The sequence below is a fragment of the Polistes fuscatus genome, unplaced genomic scaffold, assembly GCF_010416935.1.
Source record: "Polistes fuscatus isolate 324 unplaced genomic scaffold, CU_Pfus_HIC Scaffold1, whole genome shotgun sequence".
NCBI classification, from domain to species: Eukaryota; Metazoa; Arthropoda; class Insecta; order Hymenoptera; family Vespidae; genus Polistes; species Polistes fuscatus.
In genome coordinates, this window is record NW_025112997.1 from 2381777 (window position 1) to 2399726 (window position 17950).

Below are 17950 nucleotides of genomic sequence, written 5' to 3' on the forward strand. Positions count from 1 at the left end.
TAAGAGAAATTCAATGAGATCGAAGTAGAAATTAATTATCCCTTCTTCCCTCTCTACGAAAAGAAAGAAAAAAAAAGAAAAACAGAAAAAAATAAAAAGAAAATAAATAGAAGAAAATATGCATTTGATAATAAAAAAAAAGAACAAAAAAAAAGTAAGTATTATAATATATTGAACTTAGCCGTCGGGTGAAATTTCGTAATCGTGATAGAGTACGTAGATGGTAAGGTAACGAGCATAATATGTCTATGTGTATAAACTAATACACACAAACATGTAAAATCGAGAGAGTAGAGGGAAATAAAGAGAGAGGGAGAGGGAGAGAGAAAGAGAAAGAGAGAGAGAGAGAAATATAGGAGCCATTTTTGACTGATTCGCGAGGTGGGCCTCTGAAGTGGGTTGATGGGCGTGGCAAGTAAGGGGTGGTGGGCGTGGTTAGTCTCGATCAATAGAACCACTTCCGTGAATTTAGCAGAGAGAGGGGGGTGGTTCCGCGTACAACGTACCACTGTTTCTCCAAGGGGTGAATGAGAGTGAGTTCAACTCAAACGTCTACGTGTATTTCACCATCTATCTCTGCCTATAAATGTGTGGATGTGTGTGTGTGTGTGTGTGTGTGTTAGAAAGAGATAAAAAGAGTGCATGGACTCTGCCAAACCACATCGATCCTTCAACCTGAACCCCTTCCCCCTCCTCCCAGTTCCTCTTCAGTACTTCACTCAACTCTATTTCAGTCATTCTTGAGGATCGTTGAAGTTACCGCCATGACATGCCATGGTTTTCTATGTTATGATGGTGTGCCCTGGAACTACGGAAGATACTTCTTCTTCTTCTTCATTCTGAGCACGAAGTCACGTGAACTCTCGCACGTAATGATTCCCTCGGTGAGAAAGAGAAGAGGAAGAAGAAGAAGAAGAAGAAGGAAGAAGGAAGAAAAAAAGAAAAGGTGAAAGGATTTTTTTTATCCTCTTTCTTTCTCTCTTACATTTTTGTTCGTTGCACTTTCAACGCCATTGTCAAAGTTCGTATCTTTCATCACGCATACATACATACGTACATACACATCTGACTTTTTTATTTAATTTTTTTATTATCATTTTTATTTTTATTTTTACTCACCCTCTTTTCTTGTATTCGCACTTGTGTCTGTCTCTCTCGCTCTTTTCCTTTTTCAATTTTTGAAAGGTGAAATACGTGACTGCGATCTCGTCGTCAAAATTCTTATCTCAACTTTCATACATCTGTATTTTTTCTTTTTTCTCTTTTATTCTTTTTCTCACCTCCCATCTCTTTGTACTTTTATGACTGTCTCTCTCTCCCTCTCTCTAGATTTCTGTTTTTTATTCAAATTTTTTTTTGGTAAATTTAAAATATGATATACCACGATGCGAGACTTACGATTTTATTATACAATGTGTCTGAAGCTTAACCCTTTGTTTTTTTTTTGCTCATTTTCATGCATAGAATAATACAATGACACCGTTCGCCTGAAACAAACTCCAGACAACCTATATATATATTTTGTTTTATTTTATTAATAATCTTTTTTCACCCTCACCCTAATACTCTGTCTCTCTCTCTTATTTTATTTTTAAGATTTATTATACACATACGATTCTTTTAAGATTCCCATAAACTCCCCTTTCCCCCTCCTTTTGTTCTTTTTTTACCTTACGTTTATAAATAATATGCAATTTCCTCTATAAAAATTGTAATTATTTGTTTATTTATATTTTCGCATTTTTTTCTTCCTCGGTGTGTTTTATTTTTAATTTTTCGTATTATTTTTATTAAAGTCAATTATTACAAATTTTTGGAGCCTTTTGTTTTCTTTTCATTTGCAAAAATAAACTATCATAAGTATAAATTAAATGATCGTATAAGAAAATTGAAAAACGTACACGTTTAGATGCATTTTATTACATCAAAGATTATTAATATTATTTGTAGGAAGAAAGAAACGTGTTAGGTTTATGGTTTTCATTTAACATTGGTCAAAATATTTATATCACGGTTCATTAAATTGCGGAATCATTTAGTTCATTCTTACATAACTAAAACATGGAAGACATTCTTAAGAGAAATGTAAACCTAATGATTCACTCTATCGATGCACTTTCTATTTCCTTTCTTTACCAATCGTTTACGGTCTATTACCCTTCGCGATTTTGTTTATTGTCCATTAAAACAAAACAAAACAAAAACAAAAAATAAATAAAAAAGACAGTGAACATTTATATGTAATAATATATCATATAATAATACTTCAATAATAATTATACTCTTCGTATAATAATACTTTAATCAAATTGTTCTTGTTTAATATATAAATAATATATTTAAATAAAAAAATTATCTCTGACCAACGAATCCAACGTTTGTACGCAAAAGTGTATAATTCATAAAAGAAAAAAAAATATATATATATATTTTAATTGAAAATTTTTAATCAAAAAGAAAAGGAAAAAAAAAGTACATCTGTAGAAATTAAAACAACGAATAGGAAAATGAACAAAAATAAAAAGAAATAAAGTAAACTCCGCATAAAGAAAATGTCACGCAAAAAAGAAAACTAAAATATTCAATTAATATCGCAAAAATGATGATTATTTTTCTGTTTCTCTTTTTTCCTTTTTTCTTTCTCTCATTTTCAACGTAAATTAAATTGATTAATCTATTGAAAAAAGAGAAGAAGAAGAAGAAGAAAAACACACACATACACACACGTATATATAACTTAATATACGAATATTAAATTAAATGAAATGAAACGAATTTAATGTAATGAATATAAATGAACAAAATTAAATTTTCTTGACAGAAATATTCCTTTAGTTTCCTTTTAAATTCCCTCCCCCTTCCCCCCTAACCATTCTTCTCATTTTTACGAGTTTTGGAATAGAATGGAAAATGTTTTCTAACGTGTCATATGGTGTTAGAAACGAATATACGACCGTGGCCTGTATGAAATCGATCAGTTACGAACTTAAAACAACAATACTTGTCTATGTTGCTGTTTGAAAGTATGTAAGTAATAAATATCATATATACACACACACACATACACACACACATAGGTAAATTACGATCAAGATGTATGTATAGTAATATATAATCATACTTAAAAACGTATCTATGATTAACAAGAGAAAGAAAAAAATAAGGGAGAGAGAGAGAGAGAGAGAGTGAGAGAAAAAATATGAAATAAAAAGTACCTTTGAAAATAATGATAAGTTATCGTTATTTCTTTTTCATCTGTTTTTCTTCTTTTTTTTTTTGCATACAAATATACACCAGGTCAAAGTTCATTCTCTTATAACTCATCATTTAATGTGAACACTTCACTTCAACCCGGAACTATTTTATACCTAACATAAGCACTTTCTGTACATTATATCTATGTATATATATATATATATATATATATATGTATGTGTGTATGTGTGTGTATGTGTATATACTTTGCTAGAATATTTAAAGAATTGAGGAAATTTTCGTCATTGAGTTTTTTTTATCCATTTGTTGGTACACATGTAAATACATAAATTAAGTATCACGAAACACCAGGAGTTACTTTCTAAACTAGTAAAAATCCTATCTATCACTAATCTTCTTTAAATAATTCCTATTATTATTTCTTTTTTTCTTTTTTATTTTTAATTAACATAATTTTGTTTACTATTCCGATAACATAATTTCAATGATTTCGTTCTACAATCATTCTATTATATGTCATATTATTATTCTCACCAGTTGTTAGAAAAAAAAATAATCGTTATCATCAATGATTTCTTTCCACGATAATTATGGTCATTTCATTTACTTGTTTATTTTTAAAAGGTGAATAAAAAAAAAAGAAAAGAAGTAAGGATGTATGGATAAAAATCTCCAGCTAATTGACGAAACTTTTGGGGGCGCATGTAATTCGTGTTAAAGTCGAGGTTAACATCGACCTTGACCCAATGCTATTAATAAAAAGGGCATACATTTGTAGGTACGTATAAAGTAAGTAAGTAAGTAAGTAAGTAAGTAAGTAAGTTAGTAAGTGAGTAAGTATGTCGGTCGTCTTTGTCAACGATTGGCCCACTTGCTTGGATTTAGCTTGTGTTAGTATCATTTGAAATCGTTCCTGTTGATTAATGTTACAATTTTCTCACAAATCCCCACACACACACATACACACATACATATACATATACACAAGTATGTAGACGTATAGAAATGATCGTCTTATTTTCGTAGAAATCTGATCGTAAATTCTTACGATCTGAGTAAAGATAAAGATAAAGAAAAAAATAAAAGAAAAAAAAGAGAACAAAAATGTTAGACTTGACAAAGATGTAGAACTCGCATGAGATAAAACTTAATTAAATGGTATACTAGCACCTGGAGTCAGATAAAATCCTTACAAAATAAATGAGAACAAGAGAATGAGACAATGGTTGAATTAAAAAGGATTAAATTAAGAGAAAATTAGAGGGAAAAGGAAAAAGGATGCATGGAATGTCTTTTAATAAGAATTTCAAATTAAGAAAGAAACAAATATTAAATATTACTATCAAATTGCATAATATGAATTTCAAATTATTTAATAAAATTAATCATAGAAACGTATTGTACGACATTGATAGACAAAAATTTTGTTAATTAAAGAACGAAATTGCAATATTATTTTTCCGAAGGATTAACTTTGATTGGAAAAAAACAATTAAACAGAGCAAAGGAAGAAAAAGATACACACACACACACATGTAGATAGATAATAAACGTAAAAAAAAATTTCCATCTATAATGAAGAAATAATAAGATCGTAAGAGAAAGAAAAACTTCGACCGATGTTTCATGAATTAACACAAAGTAAATGAGAAATAGAGAGAGAGAAAAAGAAGAGGAAGAAAAGTAAAATAGAAAGATGAAAGAAAAATAGAAAGGGTCGTAGGATAGAATAAAACAAAAAAAAAACTAAACAGAGAGAGAGAGAGAGAGAGAAAAAAAGAAGGGAAAAACTTTTTAATGCATACCTGCCAGAGGCAGAAGAACGAAGAACGAGAGAGAAAGAAGAAGAAGAAAGGGAACGCGTGTCCCTCCCATTCAAGTAAAATAAATTATTGTGAGTGTTGAGGTAGTCAAGTTAGGTTAGGGGTAGTAGTATAGGAAAGGGGGTGGTGGGGGTATAAACCCCCCTTTCGAGTGTACTTTTAGCTACCCCCCGGTTCCCCCTCCTCTCTCCCACTCTCTTGAATATTGTTAGGATCCTTGTCCCTGAGCAAGGAATACGCAATAGCAACACACCAACGGCAACAGAACCAACCAAACAATCAACCCAACAACCAACAACTAACTCAGCAAGCAAAGCAAGCATGGAATGGAAGGAAGGATGGAAGGAAGGAAGGAAACAGCAGGAGGATTCTCCAGCACCTTGGTCGTCGTCATTCTAAGGACGGCGTAGCTAATATAATATTCTAGGCAATTACAGTGTTTGCGGATCAAACACAGAGGGAACGGTTTGCATCCCCTCATCCGTTCGAACAAAAGTCTTCAACCCCTGCGATTCAGGCTCCTGGTTCACGAGTATACTGAGAATCGTACGGGTGGTAAGGATGGTGTGGGTGGTGCTGGTGCTGGTGCTGGTGGTGGTAGTGGTGGTGGTGGTCGTAGTGGTGGTGGTGGTGTTGCCGACGTTTCAAGGGGTCGCTAGAAATAGTCTCTCTTTCTCTCTCTCTTACTTTCCGTCTGTTATATCTCCATTTTTTTCCTTCCCCTTGCCGTTTAACGACGTCATTTCGCTCGATGTTTAGCCACGACCAAAGCCACCCAGCAAGTCTGCCAGGGCTCCTCTACTCGTCGTCATTTCTTCACGATTTCAATGCCTTTCCTACGGAATGTTTTTTTATTTTTAGGTGAATGAGAATTTTTTTTCTCTCACAAAAATGTATATGCGTATTCGAATGATTTTTCTTTCAGTATTTTTATATATCATTGATTTTGATTTTTGAATGGAAAAAATAAAAAAGAAAATAATAATTTGGTATCGAATTTTGTCGATGGAGACGATTTCTTTTTTTTATTTAATACACGTATGGTTCCTTTTTCAACATTTATGAAAAAGATATATATAGGGTGAATCAAAAGTTCGTACGTTTTTTAATTAATATTTCCAAAGTAAGTTTTAGAAAATTAATAAGTAAAGTTTCAACACAAAAAACGCACGAACTTTTGCTTCACTCTAATATTATATATAATTAATGTATATATATATATATATAAATTTTTTGAAGAAAAAAATATAAGATAAGAGGAGATACTAGGAGATGTATGGGGTTTATCTTTTACGAATTACAAAGTGTCTTTCTCTTCCTACGTTTGTGGCCTTTTAAATCTGAATATAGTTCGCTCTTGGAAAGTCGTTTCGCTTGCGCCATTTAAATCGGAGAATTTACAAGTCAAATACATAGAAAGAGAAAGAACGAGAGAGAGAGAAAGAGAGAGAGAGAGGAACACTAGTAATACAACTACTACAATCATGCGCCACAATCACTCGCCATCATTCTCAAACGGAAATAACATTTTATAGTAGGATCGTCCTTTCGAAAGTTTCTTTCTCTTTTTTTTTTCTTTTTTAGCAATACGTGCAAGACAAGCACAAAAGAAAAGAAAGGAACTGTTAAAGTAATAATAGTATCGATTGTAAAATATTATATATTATTATTTCAATTATTCTAACAGTATGAGAACAGAAAATAAAAAAAAAGGGGACGAAGTAAAGCGAAACGATGAAATGAAAAATGAAACATAAAAGTATATCGTTCATTTGTGAGATAAAATATATTACTATTTAGGTATTACTCCATTTACATTTTTATATGGTAAAATTTACTTACGGGTAAACGTATAATAAAAAAAGAAAAGAATACATCAACGTATGAAATTAACTTAATAAAATGTATCTAAAAAAAAAGATAAAAATGAAAGGAAACAGAATTGTTTAAGATACCAATGTAAATTACGATAAAATGCAATTTACAGCTATCAACATGTTCGGATAGTAAATTCTATTTGTGATAAATATTTAAAATGGAACAAAACCAACCCTGTGTTAATACGTGGTATTAACAGAAATAAAATATACTAAAAAATAAACCTAATTAAAAAATGATAATAAAACGGTATTTAAATTACAATAAAAGGAAAAAAGAAAATAATCACAATTACCACACACACGTTCTCATATAATAAACACACCTATACAATAAAATAAATATATATACATAAATAAATAAATAAAAAATCCGATAAGTACGATATTAATTACCACGAACGAATAAAACCTTTTAAACAAAAACAAAAACAAAAAAAAAGAAACAGAAATAAGATGATAAAAAAAAACAATAAAAAAGAAGAGACAATAATAACAAAAAAAAAATTATAGAAAATATTTTTGTAAAATAGGTTTTTTAGTTCGTAGAAGTCATCTTTCCCATGCATAATTTTCTTTCTTTACAATCCCATATGTGTATATATGTGTGTATGTTTGCATGTAAGTTATATTCGTATTTGCATTCTCTCTTTTCTTCTCAAACCCTTTCTCTTAAGTTTTACTGTTCTGCATATTGTTTTATATTCATAAATAATCCGTTTTTCCTTTTTTTTCCTGTTTTTTCTTTTTCTTTTTCGTACAAAAACTCTTTGACGAAAAAGAGACGCGAACTTAACGTTTCGCTTTTTAAATAATTACGCTTCTTTTTATTCCATTTTCTTTTTCCGCGTAGAAATATAAGTTGAATAACACGCGTGTAACACGTTTCGGTTTTGTCGTTGCAAAAGATTTATAATTCAACAACGCAAACGAGTTTTATTCTGTTCACTGTTCTCCGTTCGTTGTTCATTATAGTTCACCTTCTTCGAAATCAACTCTTACTTCATCTCTTAGTTCCCATAAGTGTGTTTTCTTTATTTCTTTCTTTTTCTTCCATGCTTTGTCTTTTTCCTTTTTATTTGTCAGCAGCAAGTAGACAACGTATAAAGAAATAACGAACGAACAAGTTTCCTATCTTCTTTTTCTTTATTTTTCTTGAAAATGTTGGACATGTCAGTGTCTTTCTTATCATTTGACATAATTTATCACGTCGGATTCAGTGGTGAAATACCAAAAGGGCTTCGAAATGTCTCCAAAGTCTTAATATGATTTGATGTATTTGTTTTTTAATAATTTTATTTGATGTATTCGATTTTTATTATCATACAGATGTCAATTAATATTTTTAATCTAATTCAAAAATATACCAACGTAAGCATTTATCGATCATTTATATATGCATCATTATTTTTATTATTTATTTAATTTCACGATTAATAATCGTAACAACGATATAATCGAAATATTTATTTATTTATTTTTAGGATAATACGTAAATAATTAAATGAACATTAATGATTATTATATTACGTTATAATTTCTATTTGATGATATAAATTATATGTTAATTAATACGTAAATAATTAAATGAACATACTATGATTATTATTGCGTTATAATTTCTATTTGATGATATACTAATTATATTTAAGAGACATATAATATACTAAGGGAATAGAAAATATGTATATAGTATACGCATGCGTTGATATCTCCTGCAGTTAAGAGTATACTAGCAAACTTGTTCATGATCGTGTCCAAAGACCGTTTATGTTAATGTCCTTATCATACTTGCCAACTATCAAGGAAGAAGTCCCTTTAACGTTCACACCAAGGCTACAAATACTCACGAGATCCTGTTTATTATTCTAACTACGCTATTTCGAAAATGTCTAGCTTGAATTTTTAAAAAGCTGAACTTTATGGTTCGATCGTTTCCATACACTATGAAGAATATACAATTAATAATAATAATAATAATAATACAATAAAGTAAATGAATTAATCTAAAGGAGGGTATAAAATTTGATGCAGAAAAAAAATATATTAAATTAATTTAATTACAGTCGAGAATAAGAAAAAAGAAGAAAGTAATAATATTGAATGAATAATGATTATATAAATTATACGGTTATATATAATTAAATAATTATATTAATCGAATGATTAAGTTGATTGTCATACGTTAATTAAAATGGATGAGTTTAACGGTAATGAATTTTTTGAATGTCTGTTGATTTCTGTTTCTCTCATTCCTTTTTTTTCTTCTTCTTTTTTTCTTTCTATTCTTCAACCAAAGAAAGTAAAAAGTTAAATGATAAAATGATGAGGGGCTTAAGTTTTCCCTCCAGATTTGTTCAAAGCTAACGATATTTCGCGCGAGATTTGTCGAAATCCTGTGAATTCGATCGTAGGAAAACGAATTATACGGATCGTTCGTTTGATATTCCAGTCATTCCTTCCTCTTGAAAATGCGTTCGTCGTTCCTTCCACCCAACAGTGGTGTATTAAGCGGCCTCAACCTCGGGGTCTCGAGATATTACAATTTTTTTTCATTTAAGGTTCGAGGAAAGTTATATTTTTTTTTTATATAAATTTAATCATTGCTTTGCGGTTATGTAATTTTCGATTACTTTTTTGTTACTCTTTTTTGTTAATAACTTGATGGGAGTGGTTTTCTTAAATTTTCTTTTTTCCTAACCTCAATTTGTTTGGGCCCCGAAATTTGATACGCCAACTTGATACGCCACTGTTCTCTATCCTCGCCATTTTTAAATTCTTCTGTATTTTTGTATTTTTTTATTTTTAGTATTTAAACATAACCTGGAAGGTAAAACAAGTCTATTTTTTCTGCTTCCTTTTTTTTACTTTTTTTTCCGCGTTTACGTAAATACGAACTGCGTAAAAGTAATTTAATTATGCGCAACAAAACGGACATTAATTAGATCGTCGACGAAATTTAAACGCGTTGAAACAATTTTAATGGGACGCGTGCGAAATTATTCTTCTTCTTCTTATTATTATCATTATTACTGTATCATTTAATTGTCATTAGAAATAATTATAATAATAACGAATAATATAAATAATTAAAATAAAATTAATTTAATTTGCTGACCAACAATTTTTGTTTTACTTCTTTTTCTTTTTATTTTATTATTATTAAAAATAATATTAATAATAATAATCACGTGTATACCATAGAATATATTTATTTGTAAAAATAGTATTTATCGATAAAATTTTTATCGTTGAAATTTAAGATGAATAGTAAACGGAGAAAATCTAATAAGTATTCCCATTGGATCCTTCAAATGTCACACAGGAATATTTCCATTAATTTGAGTCAATTCGACCGCACTCTACGGTGTCCCGTGAGAATTCTGAATTTGAATAGTATTACAAGACAGAAGGAACGAACGAACGTACGAACAAATGAAAGAGAGAGAGAAAGAAAATATTTCCATTTCGTCGTACCAAGTATAGTTAATAAATTTCGAAATAAACGAAATAAAAAAGATAAAAAGAAATAAAGCAAAAAGGTTTTCAAAATGTTATTAAATAACATTTGGAAAATTCCCACGTATATTTCGAACAATACTCCAATTAAAAAAACAAAAAAGAAAGAGAAAAAGAGAGAGAGAGGAAACGTATCTATAAAACAAAATATTCCATACCGTGATATTTTATCAATTAAAATTGTACGTATAATAAATAATTAAGAAAAATATAACCTGTATTTTCTCGTAACATAAAATAAATAAAAATATCCAGCTACCACTCTCCATTTAAATATAAAATATTAATAAATCAAAAATAATTTATTTAATTTTGTTTCAACGTTTATAAATAAATTTCCAAATAAAATTCGTCCATGCCTTATTCTATTTAAAAAAAAAAGGGACAAAAAAACAAAATAATAATTAAACAAATGTCTACGATTCTGAATAAATTTGCTAAGAAAAAAAAGAAAAATATGCCATCTACAGGCGGGTCATTTTTTCAAATAATCAAATAAATTTCTATAAATTAATTTCGTTTTGATTGCATAAAAAAAAAAATAAAATAAAACACGTAAGCACACAAATGTATCCGTATGGGTTTTTAAATGTATGGTGAATTTCATTTCCGTGTTCTTCTCTCTCTCTCTTTTCCATATAAGTGCAAACAGAAAGTCTATTAACTGAAAGAAAGGTGAAGAAGAAAAAGCTAAAGAAAAAATACCGAAAAGAGTAAGAGGGAGAGAAAGAGAGAAAAAAGAAAAAAGAATATGAAAAGATAAAAAAGAAAAAAATGTATGGCATGACGTGTTCGTGACGTTTACAAACGCTCCTGCTTTTAACGGTTATAGAAAAGAGATAAATAAAAGATAAACAAATGACGTTTCTTGTAATATACATTAAAGAAAATATCTTTTACTTTAGAATATCTTCCTCCTTTCATCACGATCTACCTAAATAAGTATATACTTATCTACTTACATATACATACTCACATATACACATATATAAATACATTCGTATACATAAATTAATGGCACTTAGGTTAATCTGCGATTTATTCGAGTTCGAATTATCAAAATAGTGAAATTCATTTATTAATACAAATTTAACGATTAAATTATGGTATTATTATTCGTCGTTTTATTTTTTTTTTTTTTATAATTATTAATGAAAATTTCACTAGATCTTATATGACTTCGATATGTATATTTATCGAAGAGAAAAGAAATGTTTATAATAAATTAGATAATAATATTTAAACGTTTTACGCGTGCCAGAAAGTAATTTCGTTTTCTTTTTCTCATTCGCGAAAAGACTTCAACGAAGGCTCGCTTCGGTATCGACCTTTCTTTCTTTCTTGAAAAGATTTCAACGGTTGTTTTCTCTCTCTACACTTTAATAAATTATATTAAATATATTTTTTTATTTTTTCTTTCTTTTTTAACGTAAAAACCTTAATCCTCTTATTTTGTAATTTACTATACGACTTTTTTCTAATACTTTTGTTTTTTTAATCTAATCTAGATAAATGTTACGAGTTTAAATGTTTATTTTATCTTCCGGATAAATGGTCGAGTAACTTTAACGTATAAATAAATAATACAAACAATTGTAATATTTTTGAAATTATAAGTAAACTTCGAAACGTCAAACGGTAGAAAATGAATTAACCTGAATTTTAGAAATCCTACGAAATGTTCTCCATCGTTGTTCGTAAATTACATCGATTAATAAAATATTTAATAATAGAAATCATTTCAAATTTCATCAGAGCTTGTTTTTAGTTTTTTACTTTTGATTACAACTGTGACGTTGAATTATTAAAAAAAAAAAAAAAATAATCAAACAAAACAAATCAAAAAAGAATACGTTTATTCTAATTATCCTTAAACAAATTGTTGTAAACTCGAATAGAAAATATAAAACGAAATCGATCGATCAGAATAAAACGAGCTTTCAACTTTTACGAGTCTATATTTAAAAGAGAAAAAGAGAGAGATAGAGAAAAACGAAGTATACATTTTTAATCATTTCCATCTTGTTCAGTAAAATACGAAGAATTATTATTTTTATCTTTTTTCTTTTTTTTTCCAGCCAAGAAATTCAATATATCTTTCATATCCTGTTTCTCTGAATTTACTTTCCTAATCTTACTTAAATAAGGTTCTTAAATAAAATGAAAAAGAAGATGAAGAAGCAAGAAAGAAAGAAAAAAAAAAATCTGTCAGACGGCGTATATGAACGATCAAACGATCATCCCCACCCTCACCCCAACGAAGTAAATAGATTTTCCAAAATATACGAGAAATACGACTCAAATTAGTTTATTCGATTGACTTCGTCGATTTCGTTTTAGTATCACGAGTCCTGTTACGTAATTTCGATCACCCCGACTGTTCACCTCCATCACCACCACCACCACCTCCACCACCAACACTACGACCATCACCCACCACCACCACCATCAGAGTTTGATCACGACGATTCTCAACTACCTTTAAAACTCTACAACCTTCTATGAAAAAAAAATTCTAATACACCTGCATGCACACGTACACGCACACGATCCTTCATAAACCTTATCGACGATTTTCTCGATAAAAATTTCTTGAAAAAAATAAGATAATAATTTCTCGACAAAAATAAAAATAAAAAAAAAGAGAAAAGCAAATAAAAATTATAATACCTCGACAATTTACGATGTATTTATTTCCCCTTCCCCAATCCCGTTGGAAAAATCGTCCTCTCTTAATCTGAAAAAGAAGGAAATAAAACGAAAACCCAGGATTATGGTAAAGCACCGAAGGAGAGAATTTGAAAAGGGAGGCACTGACCGCGACGGATAACCCATTCTGTTCGAGTCCAGAAGAGAAAGAGTGAGATATCGATACATAATGTTACGTACGATACCAACTTAGTGTGCGTGTGCGTGTATATGTGTATATATATGTACGTGTATATATATAGCGCGTGTGTGTGTGTATGCGAGAAGAAAGAACAAGGCGTTGCTAGTCGTGGGATGGTGGAGTGGTGATACAGGTAAAACCCATATCGACCTGGCGCCACCAGGTGTCGCCCCAATCATCCCCTCTTCATATCCTTGTTTCTCTCTCTCTCTCTCACACACTCTTACCCCTATCATCCCCTCTTCGTATCCTTGTTTCTCTCTCTCTCTAACCCCTTATCATCCCCACTTCGTATCCTTGTTTCTCTTTCTCTAACCCCTATCATTCCCTCTTCATATCCTTGTATCTCTGTTCACCCCAGTGATACCCCTCGTTCATCCCCCCGTTGATTTTTTCCCCTATAGCGAAACACGAACGAACGAACGAGCGAACGAATGAACGGGAACGATTGCATAGGTATAAGAGAAGAATAATTCTTGTGTCGATCGCAATAACGTGGGTGGTGGGAGTGGTGGTAGTGGTGGTGGTGGTGGTGGTGGTGGATGAAGGTTGGAAATACTCGGATGGTTGTGTGTGTGTGTGTTAGGGGCTGAGACACGGTTATGGTAGCGCCAATCCCAGAATCCCCGATTCTGTTCAGCGACTGCGCCTTGGTTAGAAACTCTTCCGCTCAGGCTCGTACGTTTGCCTCCAACTTAGGCTAACGGGGGGGAAACGGAAAGAGGGTAACCGCATCGCCCGGTGGCGGGGAGAACCTCGAGGACAGACGTTGAAAAGCCACCCCGACGGAGAGACACGCCGAGACGCCCCTGTCATCGGGAGCCCTTCGGTATTAGTAAGTTCTTTTTCCATTTTTTAGCATTTTTTTTAAATATCCACTCCCACCCCCTCGCAACCATTTGTTATCGTAAATTTTATTATTTTTTTTTGTTTAATTGTTATTTTGCACTTTGCGTAGTCTGATTATTTGCGAATGATTTTTACATTATAAATGGATACACGTAACGTGTAAATCTATCCTCCGATGTATATATTTTTTTTATAATTCTAAGCTAGGGTTGCTCCTTTTTTTTTCTCGGGGTTGGTACGATGTTCCGAATGTTTCCTAAAGTTTCTTTTTTTTTCTTCTTTTTTTGTTTCTAGATAAATTTATATAAAATATAAAAATTAGATTTATTACAATACGTATATAGAAGGGTGCGGCAATAATTTTACTCCACTTTGAATCTGTAATTTGTAATAATAATACGAAAAATAACGTTTGGTACAAAACTAGTATAGCTTAGAGTGGTAGCCATATTGCGATGCCTATTTCTTTTGCGTAGGTGCAAACGTAGAAAAGATTTCAAGGTCATTTTCATTTTTTATTTCTTTTTTTAAATTGGATGACCTATTTTCTTTTTTACTGCTTTGCGATAACCAACGTTAAGACGGTTATATATATGAAGTGGATTTAGTGAGATATAATTAATTGATTAAAAATAATAAACCAATAATCCATTAATTAATCTCTCCATTGTTTTTGCAAAAAATTATTACCACCACTATCGCATATCAAAATAAATAATACAAATGAATAAAAAGTAATCTCTTTCACTTAAAAAAAAAAAAAAATAAAAAATCCTAAATATCTTTGTTTTAGAAAGCATTTGTTTTGTTATTTTAAAGGCTCGGTTGTCGACTCGACTGAAAAGGTGGAGGGCCCGGGGACGCGAGGAGCCAAGGAGTCCTCCGTGAATGACTCGACGGAGGAAAACCGACCGGACGTCGCCGCGACTTTGAGCGGTCTGTTCGCCGGACTTCCAACCTTGGCGGGTCCCCAACGACTCGCCAATTCCCTCAGGCAGAGGTTTGCTAACCATTCTGGTAAGTCGAATAACTATTCATTTTCTCATCTCTTCATCCCCTCCTTCCTCCCTTCCTTCCTTCCTTGCTTCCTTCCTTATTTCCTAACACACTGCAAAAGGGGTTTCAAGATCAACCCTTTTCTCGTTACAATTATCCTTCATAATTAATAAAACGAGGGTCACCGCGAACAATAATTCCTCGGATTATTAACCTGATCTACTTTACCGATCGATATTTCATACATATACACCTAAGTGTTACGTATCAAAAGAACGAGAGGTTATTAAGAAATATTTGTTGAGCTTAGTTTTTAGTCACTTTGCATTCAATGAGTTTAATCAAGGAACCTAGGCTCGCTTATTCAAAGATTAAATAGTCATTAAAAAATACAAGAATAGCAAATGATAAATAGTATATGAATTTTTATTCGTTATCGGTCTGATTATTAACGTGAGAAAATTTCGGAGATAAAGTTAGGGTTGGTTAATCAATCCAGCACGATTAGCTCGGGCTCTTTAACATCTACCGTCACTGCTGTCGGAGGGTGAAGGGGTGAATGTGCAAATATATATATATATATATGGTGGTATCGTAGGTGACGCAAATTACTTGGCTGGCTGAAATGACCTCGGGGGGAGGGGATCCAGGGTAGTTCTTGCGAAGGGATTTTCTGGAGGGAGGGGGCCGATTCTCTGTTGAATCACGCGTTCCTTAGTAACGCAGTCATCAACGTGTCTTTTTTGGTCACGGAACCCTACTCTCTGATGACTATTTACTTTAAGCATAGTTCAGGACATCTATTAGCGAATGTCATTTTATTGTGGGTGTGCTAGATAATCGAATTTCAATTATCCCCGTTTCCCTACGAATTCTGTTTCAAACAACAGATCCGATTTGGTGGTTTTTATGATTGGTTCTCGCTTAATATCTACGTTTTTTCACAACTGCCAATTCGGGAGAAAAGGAACTCTTGGAACGCGTATTTATCCAGGGTTTCGTCTTCTATAATTGAGAACCAGACAAGTTAAGGTAAAAGGTTTCGGGAATAAGAGTGGTGAGGGCTTCAGATATCAAGCACGCCTCCAATTGCTGTACCAATTGGCGTAATATCTTTGAGCGTAATTTTACTCCTCTGCGATAACTTATCTTAGATCGTTTATGCATCCGATAATTAATTATTAAGCGATCAATAACAAATCGGACAAGAACGGTTTGTTTTCCAAGTTTTATAATCGGTTAGTTAACTGATTCGATCGATGAGGAGACGATGTTAATTCGATACGATTATTAATTAAAAGAGATTTGATGGAAATAAAGGTAAAAAAGATAAGTGGCTAGTGGAAATTATTGCACCGGCGTTCGGATTCTTAATTTATTTTTAAATAAATTATTGCACTTACAGTTGTGTGCGAAATTTATCAATATTCGAATAATAACTTTAATTGTTCTGGACATACTAAACTAACAGCGTTGAGATATTTCAAGCTGTTAAATATTTTCCTGATATTGATTTATAAGAATATCCTCTATCGTAGAATGATGAGAATGATCAGAATCGTTCGAGATTATTCCGCAGAAATAATTATGAACAATTAACCAACCGAAACGAAACAGTGTTTCGTTTATATAGTCCCATTGTATTCCTGAAAGGGGATGACATAGGGCTCACTCCTCGACATTAGTCAGCCTCAACTTCCCTTACTCACAATTATATCGCAAAGCGTGACGTGTTCAACATTTCTATCACCTCCACTTATAGTCCTTATCTTACAGTATCTTTATTATCCAAGTATTCAATATTCCTCTGTCTACCTGTTCCTAACGTCTTTTTAGATTTAACATATACATATTGCCCTTTTTACTTATCGTATTAATACGATAAGCCCACATTACCCATCGTACCTTATTTATCCAATCTTTTTCGTATCCGGTAATATTTCTACCTTTCCGTTTTACCTTCTATAATTTTAAATTCCGATTGATTAAGTTACTTAATTATAAATATTATATTTTTTATTCAGGCCTTTACCTTCGTCCTTCCCATTTCTTACCTTAAATGTCCACTTCGGGCTATCGTTACACACTTGATAAATAATCTGTCGATGTTACATAACCTAGCGCCGAATTTGTTAGACATAAGACGACAAATGTTAAGGTTAGTTCGTATTTCACCCGACGACTCTGCAGCGCCAGTATTTTCTTGTAAGAATTTCAATGCTTTCCGATGTTTTCTTTGTTGGATAGAAGAACGTTGTCGATTACCTGACACTTATGGTTTTATTCTCCTGTTCTCTTAGGTTTTTTTTTAACTGTGATAGACAGCTCGATAAGCTTAACCTTACTTTATGCTTTCCAATTTACGTTGCTCGAGATCGTTGTAAGAGTGGAAGAGTGGGGGTATAGTAAGTCACGTCGATGATTCGTTGAAAAACATCCAATAGGAATCAGCAAATTATTATTCCATTTGCTATTTCATTTGATCGATCTTTTATTTATATTACGAATCTATCAGTTGTTTTATTTCAACTATTGAAAATAAATACTCACTTGTCTTTCGTTTTTATCACTAAATTTTGTCTTAATTATCTTTTGCCCAAACTACTTAATGTTGAACTATCGATCTTTTATATTAACTACTGAAAATTTTTTCGTACGTCATTTATATAAACTACTAAAATAGTTTCGCTCGTGGTTTAGTCATACTACTGCGAAAAATTATTCTAAGCGTAATAACAACGCAATAGGTTACAAATTTTCTACATATTTCATTATAATAC

The 17950-nt window shown here is 31.5% G+C and overlaps 1 protein-coding gene and 2 long non-coding RNA genes across 5 annotated transcripts in view; 2 read left to right on the top strand and 1 right to left on the bottom strand.

Annotated features, from left to right (window-relative positions):
- The first annotated feature begins 458 nt into the window (after positions 1–458).
- On the top strand, positions 459–4473 carry LOC122513673. The gene is made up of 4 exons (XR_006302824.1): positions 459–533; positions 735–946; positions 3841–3994; positions 4243–4473. It is a non-coding gene; the product is annotated as an uncharacterized LOC122513673 (long non-coding RNA).
- Positions 4474–5713: 1240 nt separating this feature from the next.
- Positions 5714–13806, bottom strand: LOC122513678. Its single transcript, XR_006302825.1, has 3 exons — positions 13254–13806; positions 13106–13172; positions 5714–5875 (listed from the first exon to the last, which is right to left on the bottom strand). It is a non-coding gene; the product is annotated as an uncharacterized LOC122513678 (long non-coding RNA).
- Positions 13807–13983: 177 nt separating this feature from the next.
- The window catches only part of LOC122513656 (vesicular acetylcholine transporter), a 65922-nt gene continuing 61955 nt past the window's right edge, over positions 13984–17950 (top strand). The window contains exons 1-2 of one of the 3 annotated variants that reach the window (XM_043630079.1): positions 13984–14160; positions 14994–15191. The gene's annotated coding sequence lies outside the window, so the exon portion shown is untranslated. The remainder of the gene's footprint in view (positions 14161–14993; positions 15192–17950) is intronic. The other 2 variants (XM_043630074.1, XM_043630082.1) reach the window with 2 other exon arrangements.